Source organism: Rana temporaria, chromosome 2 (assembly GCF_905171775.1).
Source record: "Rana temporaria chromosome 2, aRanTem1.1, whole genome shotgun sequence".
In the NCBI taxonomy this organism is placed as follows: domain Eukaryota; kingdom Metazoa; phylum Chordata; class Amphibia; order Anura; family Ranidae; genus Rana; species Rana temporaria.
Window position 1 is genome coordinate 417,955,097 of NC_053490.1, and position 14,223 is coordinate 417,969,319.

Here is a 14,223-nt window from a genome sequence, read left to right on the forward strand (position 1 = left end):
CTTTGGTACTTGGGAGCAGTAACGCCCCGCCACGGCTCCAATTATGTCACTGTGCATTCATACACCATTCAGGAACCTAGGATGACTTCTCCCTGGTCCTGGGGATCCCTTCTCCACCAAAACTGAGGGTGACACCCTTATTTTGTCAGGAATGCCACCCCCCCACATTCACACATCATTCACACACATAAACCAAATCATAAGTACAGTATAATAAACCAAATTATAAAACCAAAAAAAAATAAAAATAAAAGTACCCCTGGTATTTAAGTCCGGCGGCGAGTGCTCCGTCTGGGCTGCCCACGGGCAGGGGCACGGGCACGGCCACGGGCACGGGCATGGGCACGGCCACGGGCACCTGGAGGATCTTCACGGGGGGGGAGCAGGGGAGGGAGTATCTTCATGGGGGGGGGAGCAGGGGAGGGAGTATCTTCATGGGGGGGGGGGAGCAGGGGAGGGAGGAGCCTCCCCTGGTGTCTGACCTCCGGCTGGCCTGCCCTCCAAGGCCACTGCTATCCTGTTCAGGCAGTCAGTGATGGCAGCCGTATTGGCCTGGCCAGCCCGTGTGTTGTCCTGCACAGCCCGGGTGTTGTCCTGCACAGCCCGGGTGAGGGCAGTCACCTCCTGGCCCACGCCTGTTGTGGCGGTATGCAGGGACCACAAACAGGTGATGACACCCAATGAATTGGTGGCCACATCACTGAGTGACTCCCTCATTACATCCAGGCTGATAACCAGGCAGGCCCACCACCTGCTCTGGCTCGAAACACCGGGCCACTGCCCATTCCTCCTCAGTCAGCCGGATGGGGCATGGTCCCCCTCCTCCAGTGCCCCTCCTATGCGCAGTGAGCTTGGCCACCTTATTGCGGACCACGCTCCTCAGATCATTGATCTTTTTCTTAATGCCAGCGGGGGTCCTCGTCTCCCCTCCCCCCGCCGCATTTATGTGATCTCTTATTTTTGCATATATCCTCTTCCTTTGGGCCGGGGAGGTGTTCCGGCTATCAGGCCCATGTAAATATCTTCCATATTGGATGATATACCTGGCAAGGATTTGCTTTTCAACATGGGAAAAATTCAGCTTCCTGCGTTTGGGAGCCATCACAAACACCACACAGCAACAAGAAAACTCACAGGACAAACACACAAAAATACACACCAAACAAATACACAAAAATACACACACAAGCAGACAGCTACTACAAAGTCAAATACAAACACACAAAAACCAAACACAAAATCCAAGCAGAAAAAATCAAACAAAAATTACACTTATCACAAACAAACAACAACTACTATCTACTACTCCTCCAACACTTCTCTATCACACACAACTTACCAACAAACACTGACAAACTAAGAGCAGAAGCAAATTGCTCATGGAAGGGAACACAGGGAAATACTTTTGCAAATGAAGTGTGTTTGACTGGAGCTAGTTAAGCACAGGGCGATCCTCAAACTAAGTACACTTGGCCTTTTACCTATCTCACTGATTGCGCCAAGCAAAGTTCTGCACATGCGCAGTGAGCAGCAGATTCCTGCGCGCATGCGCAGTACGGCCGGACCTTCATTTGCATGGGGTCACGGCTCATTACAATGAAGCACGCCCACTTCCTTCCCACTTGCCATAACCCCGCCTTACGCCTCCGAATTTAGGTTACGGCAGGCGCAATTTTGTGCGCAAATGCGCTGTGGATACGGCAATTACGACACCAACTTAGGGCGCCGTAACTTAAATGACATAAGTTTTAAAAAACTTATTTTGCGCCGCTGGCTGTGGATTTGGCCCAAAGTTCCACACAAAAAATCAAAAAAGCACAACCACAGCACATAGCCTGACTGGCTCAAGTATGATAGCGTCTAGGATTTTCTTTGATAAACAGAAAATCTTACCTGAAGACAAGTTGTCATTCTGTTGTAATTGTGGATACCGGAATTGTGAAGCTACTCCGATCATTTTTTGGATCCATAATTGCTTGTTTAGGACATTGTATCTATTTTTCTAGATATTCTCTCATTTAAGGTTTTTCAATCATTAACACATTTTCACCTCATTTATGTGGTAGCGCACTATTTTTGTTTTACACAAAGGCATTGAGGGCCTTGAGGTCCAAGATTGGATGGACTCCATCCTTCTTTGGGACTACAAACAAATTTGAATAGAATCCCTGAAACCTTTCCTCCAGTGGCACAGGTAAAATTCCCCCGCACCTGAGCAAGTCTTGTACTGCTCCCATTAAGGCAGACCGACAAGCCGGAAGGAGAGGAAGATTTGAGGGAAAGAATATGTTTGGCAGGACAGGAAAGAAACTCAATCTTGTACCCCAAAGTGACCACCTCGCAGACCCACTGGCATCACAGACATACACAAGGCACTTTACCAACTGGTCAGCCAGCCTCACATACTAAGGGGGAGCTGAAGCTCCTCCACTTTCTGGCAAAAAATCTTTTTTGTCTGAGATACCAAAGTTGCAGCCAGGATAGGCCGCAATGCAGACCCCAGCATGGTGAACATGGATCGGCTCACTGCTTCTGACCTCCTATCAGTAGCGTCCTTAAAGGCAGTTGTCCCCTCTAGGCATGTGCATTTCGTTTCGTTCCGAATCGAAATTCGGACAAATTTTTCATTATTCGGACATTCGGATGCATACGAATTCCCGAATTGCAATATTAATGAATTTACCGAATCCGAACGAACGTTTTCGATTCCGAATCGAAAACCCGCGGACGAAATTCAAATTTTTTTTTTTTTCGAATTCCGATCGAATTTCGTCCGCGGGTTTTCGATTTGGAATTCGAAAAAAAATATTTTTTTTTTTTTTTTTTTTGGAATTCCGATCGAATTTCGAAATTAGATTCGAAGAGAGAATTTTCGAATTCGACCGGATTTTTCGAAATTCAGTCGAAAACGAACGAGTTCCGAAAACGAATTTAACACATGTAACAAACCTAACTTAACGAAATTAATTAAATAACGAATTAAAACGAAACGAAACGAAACAAAATTTTCCCTTTTGCACATGCCTAGTCCCCTCTACCGGGAGAGTGGTTACTTTATTTAGCCGAGAGCCCGGGGGGTCCACGACCGGAGGAGAGGTTCATTTTTTCAAAAGGCTCTCCTCAAAAGGATAACGGACCACCATGCGCTGAGGGACCACAAAGGACTTCTGCGGCCATTCCTATTCCTTATCTATGAACTTATCAAAGAAAGTAACATAAGGAAAAACTTTCACAGAGCGGTTCGATTTGTGTGACCCAAAAGAGACAGACCCCTCTGTGGAAGTCTCAGCTGTATCCTCCAGCTTGAGAGAGTCCATCACAGCATCAATAAGTGCACTCACAAGTGCCCTGTCTTGTGCTGACCCAGACGAGGGGTCCTCCTCACCAGGGAGGTCCTGGTCCCCATCCTCTGACATGCCAGAACTGGGGTCCTGAGCCGCAGCCAGTCCTGAATCTGAGTCAGAGCATTCCCCAGAATATGGTGGGGGAGGGGGTTCTTTTTATCCCCCTTACGTCCGCACGCCGCTTCCACCCTGGCAACAACGGATTCCAGGACTGCCGACAGTGTATCCATGGGAACCGCAGGGGCACCGTTTGTTGGCTCTGGCAAGTTTGGGGAAGAAAGGCCAGATGCTGACTCCATAATCACCCAATGACAGCCCTCAGGGACTAAGTAAAAACACTCAATAAGCCCACCCTCCTTGCTGCACCAACCGGGGGGGGTTACCCAGGGGACTCACCACCCAGAGGGAGACTGCTCAGCACCGCTGTCTGCCTTCCGTCTGTACACAGGCCGCCAGATGCTTTAGAGAAGAGGGTGCGGACCACAAGAAAATGACCACCCGCAATGCCGACCTGCGTCACAGCGCGGCCACGGCAAAATGGCCTCCAATGGAAATTTCAATAGAGAAAAGCAGGCACACTAAAAATGGCATCGGCCTGGAAAAATGGCACCTGGGACCCAGAGTCTCCCCACAGGTACACAGCAGCCCCTAGGGCAGGAGGGGAAAGGGGGACAGAGAGCAGGGAAAGGGAGGACAGGAGAACCCCTTAATCCCGGGAATGCCCAGCTGTTCCATCCTGCCAAGGCAGGAGGAACCGGACTTACCCATCCTTGCGAGGACTTGCTGGCGCGTCCCTGAAAGACCTACAACCAAGTGGTATAGAGTAGCTGTCGGCCCGGTCCACTGTGAGTGAGACAGCAGCAGCCCAGTCATATGTGGACCCCAGAGCAAATGCTCACCAGCCACCCCTGGAGCCATGGGGTATGCCGTGGCCGACCCAGCGCATAGCTAAGGTCTGCTCACGCTCGATGGCCGGACTGGGGGAATTACAAGGATCTACAATATCCAGCATGTCACCCAGCCGGCAGTTGATAGAAGAATCAGAAAAATAAAATAAATAAAAAATAAAAATGTCTTCAGGACTCTGGGCCCAAAGGGAGCCAGGTCCTACTCCTCTACTAGGCAGAAAAACTGAGCTGGTAAGGGGTGAGGGGTTATGACTGGAGATACCGCCCCCTGGGCGGGGCTGTTCAACCCTGTTAAAGTTACATGTATTTAAATATCTAACATGTCTGCCTAGTCCTCTCCTAATAGATGGAACATAACCCACTTGTCAAGATTTAAGGAGCTGTGTCCGTCCATGGACGAAAAGAGAAATATATATATGTAGCACTACCCCCGCAGAAGCGGCTGGTTTAGATTTTGAGTGGCACGTTACCTCTATTCTCGCTGTCCAGGGTGAAAGGAGAATTTCAATGTCCACACACAATGTACCTCTTTCTCTTGGGGTTTATGTTGGAGAACTTTAGTAGAAAAGAGGAATAAGGGGTGGAAGTGTAGGTAGGTTCAGGTGCAAAGAAGGGAAACACTCCTGTTTCCAGCAAACTGTTCTCGTCGCCACTCTAGCAAGAGTGGGTATTGCTCACCCGGATAGGCCCCTCTCACTGGCCTAGCAGCCGGAATGGCGCACAAAATAAAGTACAGTCTCTGCCACAGACCTTCCTTTCTCTGTGAAATATTTCGGTCCGGAATTCTCTGCCACAGGATTCAGCAACCCGACCTCTTTAGCGTTTCTCACTAGAACCTTTAAACTTACCAGCCTCTTGCATGGTCCCTACCAGGATAGGTCCTCCCCTGGTCTCCTTCATCAAGTGTCTTCCTCCCGCAGGACGGAAAACACAGGATCACCTCTGCGGTATGGGCCCGAGTCGGACAACTGGGCTCACCAGACGAAACCGCAGCCCCAGCCACCATGGTCCCGGAGCTAGGATTTACAACACGCACCCCCGGCCAGGTGGGCCACGAGGTGCGAACGGACCCCGCAGCAAGGGCGTCTTGCCCTTAAGTACCCCTCCCCAGCATGCACAGCGGGGCAACAACTCCCACTGATTCACTGCTGAGGGGGGACACTCAATGTACCATGATCTGACTGCTGCCACCCTTGGCCTGGGGTGGTAATAACACCCCCAGGCCATCAATGGTGGTTAACTCCCAGCACAGCCATGGCTGGAACAGAGGCTAAATTGCCCTTAATCACTCTGGTCTGAGCCAAATAACAGCTCAGGCCCCCATTAAATTTGAGGCAGTGCCTGTTCATCAGGATCAGGGCACTACACACATATATATATATATATATATATATATATATATATATATATTGCAAATGAGTATCTAAAGTGAATATATTTTATAGTAAAATTACTCCTGTAGTAAAAAAAAAGCCTCATGTTGAAAAATCGTAATAGTAACTTAACAGTATATTTGTTTTAGTAGTAATATAAACACCATTCTAATGCAAATTAGCAAATCATGTTGTGGTATGAAGGCAGGTTGTGAATAAAGGAGCATGGTCAATGCGGTAAGAGGCAGACATTATACATTGGAAGTAATGTTCAGTTCATACATTTATTAATGTCTGTACTATAGATTGTTGTATATGTCTTGTCTCTCTGTAGGCTGTTCCTTATGTTCTAGCTTCTATGCTTGTTTTCCTTCTCATTCTGTCACAGATACAGAACCGCACTGTCTTCCTCATTATCCTGTGTCAGTACAACCTTAAACCTTCTCTCTCTCTGCCAGCATATTATGTGATTTTACACATTATTCTTTGCCAAGATATAACTTCAACTACAGCATCTTGTTCATGAATACCTGTGGGTTGGTGTTTGTCTCCATTGTGCAGAAAGCTGAATACCTCAATAGGAGCTCAGTATTACCACAAAGTGCTTTAATTATCATGCTGAGAACAAGATTTCTTGCTTTTGTCAGCTCTGAAAGATGCTAAAGAAGAACCAGCATCATTTTAATTAATCAGTCCCATCTCCAACTTTCCACAGAAAAGCCTGACAATAAAACCATTCACTGAAAATAAATCTTTGCTGAATCAAGTGGAATCCCTAATATAAAACAAATATGTGACCACACAATTTGTCTAGCATAGACACAGCTATTTTTGTAAATACTGCTCCAATTCACACTACTATCCATGCATCATAAAAATGAATAGATAGTTGTATAGGACAATAAATATGGCTCTGTGTGTTAAAGCTTACGTTAAGGTGAAATCTTTTTTATTTTTAAATCAGCACCTGGGATGGTACCTACAATGAATAAAACATTGTCTCTTGTGCTTGCAGTTGCTATGTAAATTGAAATCTTCATTGCTCTGCTCCCCAGATACCCTTGCAATAGTGATCATCCTGTACCATACCTTCCAACCATCACAAATTTGTTGGGACAGTCCCGGGACTTCAAGCAAATCCCACTGTCTCGCGAATCCCGCAATGGAGCCCAGTACCGGCACAAGATCCAGTACTGGACTCCACTAATCCCCCTGTCAGGTGCGTGCAGAGCTGTGCTGCTGCAGCCAGGATCTCTTCCCCTGCCCACAGACTCTCTGCCGCCCATTGACCCACCCACTGGCTCTCCCCCTCCCACTGGCCCGCCTACCAGCTCTCCTCCACCCACTGACCCACCTGCCAGCTCTCCCCCCGGCCACTGTCTCACCCACTGGCTCTCCCCCATCTGCTATACGGGTTGTATGAAGAGGGAGGAGGAGGTGGGTTAGATCAGCTTCACCTCTTCCCCATGTCCCCCTGTGCCTGCCCGCAACCACCCAGCGTGCAGCCAATCTGTGCTGGAAAGGGTTAGTGTGGGCAGGATATTTTAAAGCAGACAGCGAGTCTGATGTCTGCCTGAGCCTCTGGGCTGGGGAGCTGCCAGACTGGGGTAAGTGAGCTTTCCCCTCTTTCTCCTTTTTCCATGTCTCACAGCATTCCTGTTTTCCATGCCATATAGTGTTCCCGCCTTCCATGTTGCATAGCATTCATGCCCTCCATGTCCTATAGTGTTCCCTCCTTCCATGACCCATAGCGTTCTCTCCTTCCATGTCCCATAGCGTTTTTTCCTTCCATGTCCCATAGCGTTTCCTCCTTCCATGTCCCATAGTGTTCTCTCCTTCCATGTGCCATAGCATTCCCTCCTTCCATGTCCCATATCGTTCCCGCCTTCCATGTACCATATCTTTCCCTCCTTCCATGTCCCATAGCATTCCCTCCTTCCATGTCCCATAGTGTTCCAGTCTTCCATGTCCCATAGCGTTCCCTCCTTCCATGTCCCATAGCGTTCCCTCCTTCCATGTCCCACAGCATTCCCACCTTCCATGTCCCATAGAATTCCCTCCTTCCATGTCCCATAGAATTCCCTCCATCCATGTCCCACAGCATTCCCTCCTTCCATGTCCCATAGCATTCTCTCCTTCCATGTCCCATAGTGATCCCTCATTCCATGTCCCATAGCATTCCCTCTTTCCATGTCCCATAGTGTTCCTACCTTCCATGTACCTTAGCGTTCCCTCCTTCCATGTCCCATATCATTTCTGCCTTCCATGTCCCATAGTGTTCCAGTCTTCCATGTCCCATAGCGTTCCCTCCTTCCATGTCCCATAGCGTTTCCACCTTCCATGTCCCATAGCATTCCCACCTTCTATGTCCCATAGAGTTCCCCCCTTCCATGTCTCATAGCATTCCCTCCTTCCATGTCCCATAGCATCCCCTCCTTCCATATCCCATAGTGTTCCCTCCTTCCATGTGCCATGTATTGGAAGTAATTTTTTTAATGATTTGTGTTGAGGTTTATATGTATCCCTGAGACTCCAGCTTGTGGTACCGTAACCAAAGCATACTTTTATAGGTACAAGGAAGCCCTGAGTTATTTTAACCATTGCCATCAAGCCCCTCCCACTATCATGTTTGGTCACACCCACTTTTTGCTGCGATACCTGTGCCACAGGTCCCTCCCCTAAAATGTCCTTCATTCTCAAGTTTAAAAGTTGGGAGGTATGCTGTGCTGTGGGGTAAAAATGAGTGGCTGGACCTGTCACATGCATTTGTCAGAAGTGCTGATTATGCCTACTCTTTCCACCTCTCCTTCATGCAAAGAAGATGTACAATTATTTTCTGCAATGAAAGCTTTAAATGGGCGATGGGTGGATGAATGAAAGGTAGGCATCCTCTATTCTTTAATTGCTTTTCATGATGGGAAGCAATAGTAAAGGTTTTATAAATGTAGCAGGGGGTGAAAAGGGTGGGAATAGTCAACACTTTTGTCCAATGCCTGTGTCAATTCTCAATGAACATTGCAGTCACTAGCATAAGGGACACTTTTAATTCATTGTAAGTACCATCTTTGATGGGGAAAAAAAAATGCTACAGTAAATGTAAAGGCTAAATTCCCCTTTAAGATTCTGTTACATGTTAAACCCTGTATTTAGAGGGTAACATGTTTCCATTCCTGTCCCCTCTCTTTCTTTGACTCCCTTCCCTTATGACAGCAAGCAGGAGATCCTCTCCCCTTTAAGCCTTTGTCACTTTTAAAAACAGCACAGCTGTTTCGGGCTTCACTGTCACAGCCATGTCATTCATTCATATAGGTCAGTGAATGAGGAAACTACAAGTCCCATCTACCACCCCAAGAGATGGCTTGACATTCTCAATAAGGGCAGAGATCTGGAATTAGAGTCTGCAGAAGCCTGGCATTGCACCCATGGTCAATGCTTTGCAGACACCTGTAGAAAAAAATGCAATAAATGTTTTTATTTTTTCCTAAACAGTGAACTTATCCTTTAAGTTGTAAATTGAAAAAAGTATTCAATAACAAAAACATATGCAATATACTGTATATGTAGTCTGGTTTTCATTTGGAGTGGATTGGGACATTATTGAGTGCTCTCAGGGTCTTTAGTACATTTTAGCAACTTAAGATCTTCCCAGAACATTACCATTTTCAGTCAGCAGCCTTCATATAATCTTTGGAAAGTCAAATAATGGACACTTCATCCGATGTCCCATAGTGGTTATACAGTGCATTGAAAAAGTATTCATACTCCTTAATAGGGATGAGCCGAACACCCCCCCGTTCGGTTCGCACCAGAACCTTTGAACGGACCGACCGTTCGCGCGAACATTTAGAACCCCATTGACGTTTATGGGACTCGAACGTTCGAATTCAAAAGTGCTAATTTTAAAGTCTACTATGCAAGTTATTGTCGTAAAACTTTTTTTAAGAACCCGGGTCTTGCCCCAGGGAACATGTATCAATGGAAGAAAGTTTTAAAAACGGTTGTTTTTTTCTGGAGCAGTGATTTTAATGATGCTTAACCTCTTGACCACTGGGCACTTAAACCCCCTTCCTAACCAGACCAATTTTCAGCTTTCGGCGCTCTCACAATTTGAATGACAATAACTTAGTCATACAACATTGTGCCCATCTGAAATTTCTGTCCTTTTTTTCCCACAAATAGAGCTTTCTTTTGGTGGTATTTGATTACCTCCGGGTTTTTTATTTTTTGCGCTATAAAAGAAAAAACACTGAATATTCTGTAAAAAAATAAAAAGAAATCTTGTTTCTGTCATATTAGCAGGTATTGCGGAGTATTGGGGGTATTGCAGAGTATTGGGGGTATTGCAGAGTATTGGGGGTATTTCAGAGTATTGGTGGTATTGCAGAGTATGGGGGGTATTGCAGAGTATGGGGGGTATTGCAGAGTATGGGGGGTATTGCAGAGTATGGGGGGTATTGCAGAGTATTGGTGTTATTGCAGAGTATTGCGCAGGGAGGGATGGCTGGATCTGTGACTGCATTTGTCACAGATCCAGCCCACAGCAGCTGCTGCTGCTTCCGCTCTCCCCCCTCTCCTCTCACACTGTACCGATCGGTACAGAGAGGAGAGGGAGGAACCGGCGTCATGACATGACGCCGGTTTGTTTACAAGTGATCGCTCCGTCATTTGACGGAGCGATCACGTGGTAAATGGCCGCTATCAGCGGCAATTAACCGTGATCTGTGATGCGCCGGGTCTTCTAGACCCAGCGCTCACAGATGATTCCGGGAGCGCGCCCCAGGGGTTGCGCGAGTGAAGGATTCTGGGAGGACATCCCAGGGACGTCCTCCCAGAATAACTCCACCGCGCTGTAGACGTCTTTTGTCTATGGCGCGGTGGGGAAGTGGTTAAATAAAAAAAATGAAAAATTCCTTTAAATATTGTACCTGCTGGGTGTCTATAGCATGCCTGTGAAAACGTCGTTGATAACCCAGGTCTTGCCCCAGGGAACATGTATCAATGGAAGAAAAGTTTTAAAAACTGTTGTTTTTTTCTGCAGCAGTGATTTTAATGATGCTTAAATAAAAAAAAAAAATCCTTTAAATATTGTACCTGCTGGGTGTCTATAGTATGCCTGCGAAGTGGCACGTGTTTAGAACTGTCCTTGCACAAAATGAGATTACTATAAGAAAAAAGTAGTTTTAAACTGCTTGCGGCTTTAATGTAATGTCTGGTCCCTGCAATATGGATGAAAATCATTGAGAAAAATAGCACAGACACAGACAGTACACACCGCGTAGCTTTAGGTGCACACTGCAGAGGACACAAGCAGTACACACCAAGTAGCTTTAGGTGCAAACTACAGAGGACATGTGCAGTACACACCAAGTAGCTTAAGGCCCCGTACACACGAGAGGATCTATCCGCTGGAATTTATCTGCGGATCAGTTCCAGCGGATAGATCCGCTGGTGTGTACAACCCAGCGGATATTTTTCCGCGGATTTTTCTCGGGCCGACCGATTTCCAGCGGATAAAAACAACGTGAACGCCACCCAGCGGACGCCAAAGTATTGCATCTTTGATCCAAAAGGCGTACGAGGACGTATACCTGTCGGATCTAACCCAGATGCCGTTGTATCTTGGTTTGAGGATTCAAACTAACGATACGACGCAGGTTTTTTTTGAATGTACGCCGGTGTATCAGTAGATACGTCAGCATACTCTGTCTGTGGATCTGCCCCACACTTGGGACTTTAAATGAAGCATGCATCCCGGGAGAAAACACAAACCAATTGAATATGGCAGGTATCTAGCCCGATAGAACCAAAAACATTACATGAAAGCATTGCATGACAACAATTGGCAATCAGTATTTTAATCGCATAAAAAATATAACAGAAACAATGACATAGCATACCTAGTGTAGTAGTCAGAAATTGAACAGTACATCATTTTATAACAATTAATGGTATTAGAATGTAATAACATATTTGGTTCATATATAAAAACAGTAAAACAGGGGGGGGGGACCAATTCATTGAAGCGTGTCTCCATGGTAAAAAAGTAGAACTTACATATGCTGGCACAGTCCACTTGGTATAGAGACTGGTTGGTAGTAATGGTATATGAAGAAGGGCGTCTATTGGCTCACAGTAGGCATATTTGGTGCATTTTGTAAAAATTATTAAACAGAACCAGTTTCCTTAAAATATATCTCCATAGCAGTTATGACCGTGATTGGTTGGTGAATTCCAATCGATGTATGAGGTAGTAGGTGATGCAGTAGCAGTATGTATATGAGGAGGTATCTTATTGGTTCAACGCGTTTTGTGGCTACTGCCACTCTTCAGGAGCAGATATGAGGTAGAAATCTATAAATATCAAAGCAATAAGATTTAGGGTAGATTCATATACTGAATCTATGTGTGGGGAAGGAGGGAAAAATAGAACAATAACAATTCCTAAGGTAACTTACAGATATGCCTATGACTATGGGCGGAGGGCCGGCCAGAGTAACAGCAGCCCACAGGAGCTGAGGTAGATTTGTCCCACCATGCAGGCTGGAAATCCGATAAAAAGTTGGGGTTCCCAGAGAGGGACCTCCATGGGTAAAGATTGTGGATAAGTCTTTCATAGGTGTAACCATTTATAAAGGAACAAAAATGTGTAATGATAAAAAACTTGAAATATCCAATATATATATATATATATATATATATATATATATATATATATATATATATATATATATATATATATATATATATAAAAATGGATAGAGGAAAAAGTAAAATGTAGCAGGGACCAATAAGTGAAGAGGGTGTGATAAATGAAGTAGTGTAAGGTATGATACATGGTGGTAACAATGTAAATAGTAAACCAGCCCCAATGCTGAGGTAATATACCATAAAAAAAAGAGTTGTGACCAATGGTAAAAAAAGGGGGAGGAGGGTAGCAGGGTAAAGTGGTAACGAAGATCAAAAAGATACCTAAATAGGTGTGAGCAATAAAAATCGGTGCTGCAAACATATCCATGGACGTGTCCACTATAAGGGGACCAACTAAACCGGAGGGAGTAATTGTACTCACTGCAGGTATAGGGGGAGGATCCACCAACGGCACGCTCGGCGGCCAATGAGGAGAGGAGGTGGCGCCTCCTTTTTTTCGATTGTTTCTCTCTGTATTTCCGGGACCGACAATTTATGAATAGTCAGGAGTAGTTTTAAATGACTTATTTTCCTTCAGAAATTACACTTTGTGCAAGGACAATTCTAAACTAGGGAAACATGCGCTACTTTACATTTTTTTTTTGCATTGATACATTTCCCCTGAGGCAGGACCCGGGTCCCCAGACACTTTTTATGGCAATAACTTGCCTATTAACCTCTAAATTGAACACTTTTAAAGGGTGTTCTGCGGCTTTTTGAATTTGCCGCGAACACCCCAAATTGTTCGCTGTTCGCCGAAAGGGCGAACAGCCAATGTTCGAGTCGAACTCAAGTTCAACGCGAACATAAAGCTCATCCCTACTCAGGTGCTATATATTGGAACTTATATTCCCCAGGTAAAATGAACAAACAATGGTGATATCAGCCTTCATAAAACGTTATTGTTGCAGAACGAGATCACAAAAGAGTCCGCCCAGATTATGCCTCACTGACATGTAAGATCCAAAAAGTACTTAAAAGGGGTGAGTGTGGTGGGTGGGGGAGGCATCACTGTGGAGAGTGCGGACAGATCTGGGGGGGTTTGTTGGCTCCCCCCAAAGGCTTAGCACCAGCTGCCACGGGGTCTTACTATGTTTTTGTTTTACTTTTGTTTTTTTACAGTTACATATTGTTTATTTTTCTGGGGGGGGGGTCTTTGGTGAGATATCAGAGGTCTAAACAGACCCCAAATCTCTTTTTTGAGACAGAGAAAGGGACTGAAGATATTCCCTTTATTCTGCAGCACTTTACATGAATGAATGGAATCTGTATAGAGATTCCATTCATTCATAAACTTACAGTCTGATACATAGTAACTCTCATGGTTACTATAAATCAGCTGTCAGTGGACATTTTGGAGTGATCATAGTGATGGCTGCCTGCACCCACTGTGCTACACATAAGTTTCACCCCTACCCGCACTGCCCCCCCTCCCAGAAGCTGTGGGAGGGGAAGTAGAGATGCCACTCCCAGCATGGATGATCTGGGGGGTGAGGGCAGTATTGGGGTGATTAGAGTTATTGGGGGGACACATATGGACTCCCCAAAGCCCCATGCAGGACCTGAAGCCAGCGGGAGCGGCAGAGGAGGGATGCTGACTAATGATGGTGGCTGCAGGGGATCCAATTTGCGGGGGGAGTCGGACTGGGTGGAGGGGGGTGCTCGGTGCTGGGTGGGAAGAAGGGGGGTGAAGGGCATAGGAGAGGAGAGTGGGGGTAGTTTTAAGTGGAAGGGAGTGGCAGGGGGAGAGGCAGGGATAAGGGAAGCAGCGGCATTGGGTGGGGGGAGGCGGTCATATTTAGGGTTAATACCTCTGATCAGTGGGTGAACAATTCTGCTATACGTTTATGGTCATTGAAGTGACCATAATCTTATAGGAGAGGGAGAAAAGAGGTCCGTACGCCGTATGGA